The sequence below is a fragment of the Orcinus orca genome, chromosome 12 (genome assembly GCF_937001465.1).
Source record: "Orcinus orca chromosome 12, mOrcOrc1.1, whole genome shotgun sequence".
Taxonomy (NCBI): domain Eukaryota; kingdom Metazoa; phylum Chordata; class Mammalia; order Artiodactyla; family Delphinidae; genus Orcinus; species Orcinus orca.
In genome coordinates, this window is record NC_064570.1 from 41064362 (window position 1) to 41070715 (window position 6354).

Sequence of the window (6354 nt, forward strand, 5' to 3'; positions counted from 1 at the left end):
TGAGTGTAGATAACAATTTTGAGATGTTTTGGTAGAAAGCAACAGGGCAACATCTAGAGGAGCATTGACAAGAGAGAAGCAGCTACGAGGTGGTGACCTTACAGTGTAGGAAAGTCCATTTATGAGGAAAAAGTGGTACAATTACTGGGCATGTTGAATATTCCTATGAGGTTTATGATCATACAGTTCTCCTCAGCCTGGTTTTCTGATTTTTTTCTCAAGCAAACCTCAGCTGCTGGGGTACAAGCACAAAGAGTGAAGTTGGGTTCAACTTGGTTAAGTTAGGGGTAAGTGACAGTGATAGAGGGAGAAAGGCAGGAAACCTAAGCTGGACAAAGAGGAAAGAAAGCCAGGAGAGGACTGAGAAAGAAGTGAAATCAGTGGTCTCAATACGGAGAAGGTTCTAGAACAAGATCAGCAAACTCTATAGAGTACTAGATAGTAAATATTTTAAGCCTTGTGATTCACTCCCAGTCTCTGTCACATATTCTTTTTTGTTTTTTAAGTTTACTACTCTTTAAAAATGTAAAAACTATTCTTATCTCACAAGCTGTCTTTGGGCTGAATGTGGGCTGTGGGTCATAGTTTGCCAAATCCTGTTCCTCTTCTAGAGTGTGTAAGCTAGAACACTAGAAGGCAAATGTCAGAAAGTGCATGTTTTAAACTGAGATTTGGTGGAGGTCAAGTTTCTGAGTGTGACCATAGAAGTGGCTGTTAACGTGTAGTAGAAGGAAAGATCATTAGAGGTTAGGAGGCTGGTAACCAGAGGCCAGTGTTAGCAGAATTATCCACATGGATTTTGAAACACTGAAACTGATGAGGGGAGTAAAGGAGGAGAGAGAGTTGCCAGATAAAAAATTGTGTGTTGTTTGTCAGAAAATCAGATTTAATGGGTGTCCTGTATTTTTATTTGCTGAATCTGACAGCCCTGGGTGGAGAGAAATACTGAGCTGGAAACTAAAGTCTTCGGTGAATAAGAGATGATAGCAACACGGTAGAGCTATATGACGTGAGCTCCAAAGGACTGTGATTGGGGCCGGGGGTGGAAAGAAAGGAAGAGAAATGGTTTCCGAAGTGTGACTGGGAATGAGGAGGGTTCTTATCCCATATCCTGGCACTGAGCCTAATGGGAGCTCAAGAAGGCTGCAGGAGAATCAGAGACCTCAGGATGCAACCAGGTCTCATGACAGCAGTGAAGGGGAAGGATGTTGAGAATTCAGAGATCTGGGAGAATTTATAGCAGCTTGGAAATATGTGACAGTTTGTTGATCACAGTTCTAGAATTTCAAAGAATACAGTGAGAGTGTTTAAAAGGAAAGTGTTGAGTGAAATGAGCTGGAAATGAGTGATGTGGGGAGTGGGGTTTTGAGGCTGCCTGGGGTGACTAGGAAAGCGAGGCCTGCTGACTGGGTCTGCTATTCTAGAGGAAGGGTGGATTCAAGCACTACTGTCCTGAATACTTAGCTTGGTAAATTGGTGTGTTTCTTGGTGTGTAAACTGGGACTTCTGAGAAGCTGATGCAAAGACAGATTAGATGTGCAAGAGATTTATTAGGGGAAGTGCTTCTAAAGGATAATGGGGATAACGCAGGAGTAGAAGGGGAAAGGCTTCAGACAGCAATGCAGGTCTGACACCTGTGAAAGGAGGTGGGAAAGAATAAGAATTGTGTAGGAGCCTCAGACTGCAGCCCAGTTCTAAGAAACTTTGCCCAGGCTGGTGTGGAATCCACTAGCCAAAGCTGCCCATGAGGGCAGGGCCCTATCCACAGGAACTGTACCTCTGCCAGGCGAAGTTATGGGCTGGAGTAACCCTGGGGACATGTGGACCCAGAAGGGACAGCAGCGGGACTGTCAGTCAGTTATGCTCCCCTCTGCCAAGATAGACAAGAAATAAAGCTTCCACCTCTTTTATCCCAAACAGCTCCACTCAGCATTGCGAATAAGGCAACACGTATTTTAAGTGGTCTTTTATGGCAGTTAGTAATTTTGTTGCTGTTCTTTGCAAAAGTCATTCTTCCTCTGTCCCACACACATAAATCTTCCATGGATGCCCTGGATTCTGCGTCTTTTTTCATTTTTTCTGATATTTCAAATATCTTTCTCAATTCAGTTTTTATCTTTTCTACATGTGTTTCCTTTAAAAAAAAAAATAGTGTGACCATCTCAAGTAATGTAAAAGGGCAGCAGACAAGTTCCTAATTTTATTCCTAAAAGAATAAAATTCAGTTTCTTTTTAGAGTGACAGCTGTCTGGTGGGCCACTCTTCATGGGTATAAGGGGTAACAGTTTCTGGCGATCTGAATCACAAGCGTTTGAAGGGAAACCCAATATAAGCTGAAAGAGGAAAAAAATAAGGAGACTGCTTTATGTAGAGCCCATTAAACTTTCAATGACCAGAAAATTAAAAATATTACATTAAAAGTTTTTTTAATGATTTAAACATAACCTGGGTGGAAGCCATTACATATGACATGTTCAATTTGAAATATGACCATTCAGAAACCCTATGTAATAGGCCATTTCATGAACCTAGGCAGTCCCCACCTGCTTTCTTTCCAGAAAAAATAAAATTCAGGGATTATATAGTTTTTAATAGTTAAAATAATATAGGCATAGTCGTATTATTTTGTTATGTTCTAAAACTACCAAAAAACTATAGAAATGATTTTTTTAAAATTTTCAACAGCTGTTTAACATCCAAAAAATAATTCTTTTTTAAAAAAATTTATTTATTTTTGACTGTGTTGGGTACCTTCTTTGCTGCCCACGGGCTTTCTCTAGTTGTGGAGAGCGGGGGCTACTCTTTGTTGTGGTGCATGAGTTTCTAATTGCAGTGGCTTCTCTTGTTGCGGGACACAGGCTTTAGGCACGCAGGCTTCAGTAGTTGTGGCATGCAGGCTCAGTAGTAGTGGCTCATGGGCTCTAGAGTGCAGGCTCAGTAGCTGTGGCGCATGGGCTTAGTTGCTCTGCAGCATGTTGGATCTTCCCGGACCAGGGATTGAACCTGTGTCCCCTGCATTGACAGACGGATTCTTAACCACTGCACCACCAGGGAAGTCCCCCAAAACTAATCCTTGTAATGAAAATATTCACCTCCATATACCAATAGATTGCTTTTTCATAGATATATGAATTGCCCAAGTTACCCTTATTTGCCTTCTTCCCTGAAGTTGAATCTGATACATACTTTTTCGTAGTATTGGTTTGGCCAAAAAGTTCGTTCAGGAACGAACTTTTTGGCCAAGCCAATACATTAAATTGCTGCATCCCTGACACGGCCAAAACAATTTGCATAGCGATTAGAACTTGGCAGTCTCTTCATCAACAGGCAAGGGACCTACTTTTTCAGGACCAGAAGAAACCCAAAAGACTTAGTATCAATTTGTTACTACATGGTAACATAAATTAGAGTATGGGCAGTTCTGTATTCTACAGAATCAGCTTCCCTGGAAATTCCATATTTTAAAAATTGTTTTTAATGTGATAAAATATACATAACATAAAATTTACCATTTCAACCATTTTTAAGTGTATGGTTCTGTGGCATTAAGTACATTCACATCATTGTGCAACCATCAACACCTTCCATCTCCAGAACTTTATAATCTTCCTCCAAATGAAAATCTGCACAAACTAAACACTAGCTCCCCATTCCCCCATCCTCTGACAACCACCCTTGGACTTTGTGTCTCTAGGAACCTCAGATAAGTGGAATCATACAGTATTTGGCCTTTTGTTACTGGCTTATTTAATTTAGCAAAATGTCTTCAGAGACACTCATTATGTTGTAGAACGTGTCAAATTTTCCTTCTTTTTTAATGCTAAACAATATTCTATGATTTGTATATACCACATTTTGTTAATCCAATCGTCCATCAGTGGACACCTGGGTTGCTGCTACCTCGTGGCTGTTGTACATAATGTTGCTGTGAACATGGTGTGCAAATAAGAAATTCAATTTTGAGTAAGCATATGGCCGCAGCAGTGACAAAGATACTCTTCGTGCAATTTTCTTCTTTCTTTTCACTTCCTGGGTCAACATGCTCCAGTTACAGGTAACAACCAGAGTGAGTATCAAGTTTAAACTGCAGGTGGCAGCAAATATCAATAAACTAGGCATAATGCTTGACAAAAGCCTAGCTGTTTCTTCCTGTGTTTATTTTTGGCCCTTCAAACAGAGTAGAATCAATATTTTTCCTTAGGTCTCCTACGTTCAATATAAGGAACTCTTGAAGCATTTATTCGGGTTCAACTAATGAAGCATATTTTAATTGAGTAATATAAAAGACTAATGCATCAGTGGAAGCAGTATCTGAGGGCTTGATATTCGGCTTAAAGTTTTCGACAATCTTGCCTGAAATGTCTCAGCCAACCAAGCATACATTATAATCTCTTTGCCACGTCTTGGAACTTTCAAAGTAGGTTAAATCGTTTGAGTGATTTGCCTCTGGCTTTTTTGTGATAAGACACTGCTAGTTGTTTACCCAATATCCTTCTCACCATCTTCCCTAATAATAAAACCCCCAATTTTTTATTAGGCTGGCAGTGTACCCAACTAAAAAAAACTACAGTTCCTTACCTCCACTGCAACCAGAGATCACATGACACAGTTCTGTCCTTGACACGTAAGCTCCTCTGCTGCAGACCAAAAGTTTTATTCTCCTGATAGAGGCTCTTCCTCCTTCCTGTTGTTTTTTGTTGTTGTTGTTCTCTTTGTTGCTTTTATTTTTGTTTGTTTGATTTGTTTGCTTCCTACCTAAAACTTGGATGGGAAACAGAATGTGGGGCAGCTATATTGTAACCATGAGACTGTCAAGAAAACAAAAGGCACATGTTCAACATTGCAAAGTAGAAAAAGGAGCCTGGAGAAGATGACCCAGGTGAGGTGCTAACCATCCCTGGGCTACCCACGTCTAGCTGGATTACTTACTTTCCAGTAGGACTTCCTATTTCCTGTTATGTGAGAAAAATATTCCCCTATTTGCTTCAATAACCATAGTCAGGTTTATGGTGGTGAAGCAGACCCAATCCCTTAGTCAGATAGATAGACATTCTGAGATGGGTAGATGAATTAAAGGTGTGTTTAGAGACAGAAATAATAAATATACTTGTTTTTTTCAATTGAGAAAGGGTGCCTAAAATATAGTGCAGAATTACATTTTAATCAGATGTGCCTCTAGGAAAAATTAACTAAGGCAGACATTGTGCAACATTAAAAGTAATGAGTTAGTAGGCCTTTAGATAAATGAAGGAGTAGCATTTAGGAGTGGAAATAGTAGGAGAGAATGACTTTTTAAATAATAAAAGTAGAGTTGAGTTAATTAATATTTCTCATAAAGATCATCATGAAGAGTCCCTATTCATTAAAGAGTTTAATTTATCAGATTTTACCACAGGCTATAATAACTCATTTGTGAGATGTCCCAAGGTCAAGATAATGCAGTTCCCATCCATATCCGATTATATTTTATGAGAACATTTGGTGGTCTCTGTACATAACTAATATATTCATCCTGTGAAATGAACATTCATCAACATCCAAGAGAGAGAAAGAGAAGGAGTCATTTAAAAAGTAAGATAGGGGCCGCAGGAGGAAGATGGTGGTGGAATCGTGTGTTACCCAGGAGGAAATTAAGAAGGAGCCCGAGAAGCCCATCGATCGGGGGAAAACCTGCCCGCTGTTGCTGCGTGTCTTCACCACAACTACGGCCGCCACCACCGCATGCACAAGTTCTGCCTTGGAAACGTGCCGTCCTGCGAGCTGCACATATACACTTGGATGGATGCAACCTTGAACGAATTGACTAGGTTAGTAAAAGAAGTCTACCCAGAAGCCAGAAAGAAGGGCACACACCTCAGTTTTGCAATTGTTTTTACAGATCCTAAAAGGCCTGGCTATTGAGTAAAGGAGTTGGCAGCACCGTGTCTGGGAGAAGGGGACTGATGACGACTCCATGACGCTGCAGTTGCAGAAGTTCCAAATAGGGGACTATCTGGACATAGCAATCACTCCTCCAAATCAGGCACCACCTCCTTCAGGGCGCATGAGGCCATATTAAATTTTATTTACTATCTCTTGAATTTATTTTCCATTCAATTATATAAAATAAACTTTCACTTCTTCCTACTCCCTTGTTGCCATTAAGCCTTTAAACTCTAAACAAATTGTAATGCATCTATTTAGGAGTCCGATTTGGCTTTGCTATGGTATGAATATTAATAGAAAGTCCATATGTTTCAAGTTCTGTAAAATATGAAAAATGCTCTTAGCATTCCATGTAAAACTATATTGTTAAAAACGGAGCTGGAGGAATCAGGCTCCCTGACTTCAGACTATACTACAAAGCTACAGTAA

General features: G+C 40.1%; 1 pseudogene; it reads left to right on the forward strand.

Moving 5' to 3' along the window:
* Positions 1 to 237: 237 nt before the first annotated feature.
* On the forward strand, positions 238 to 6125 carry LOC101278203 (histone deacetylase complex subunit SAP18-like; annotated as a pseudogene).
* Positions 6126 to 6354: the final 229 nt, after the last annotated feature.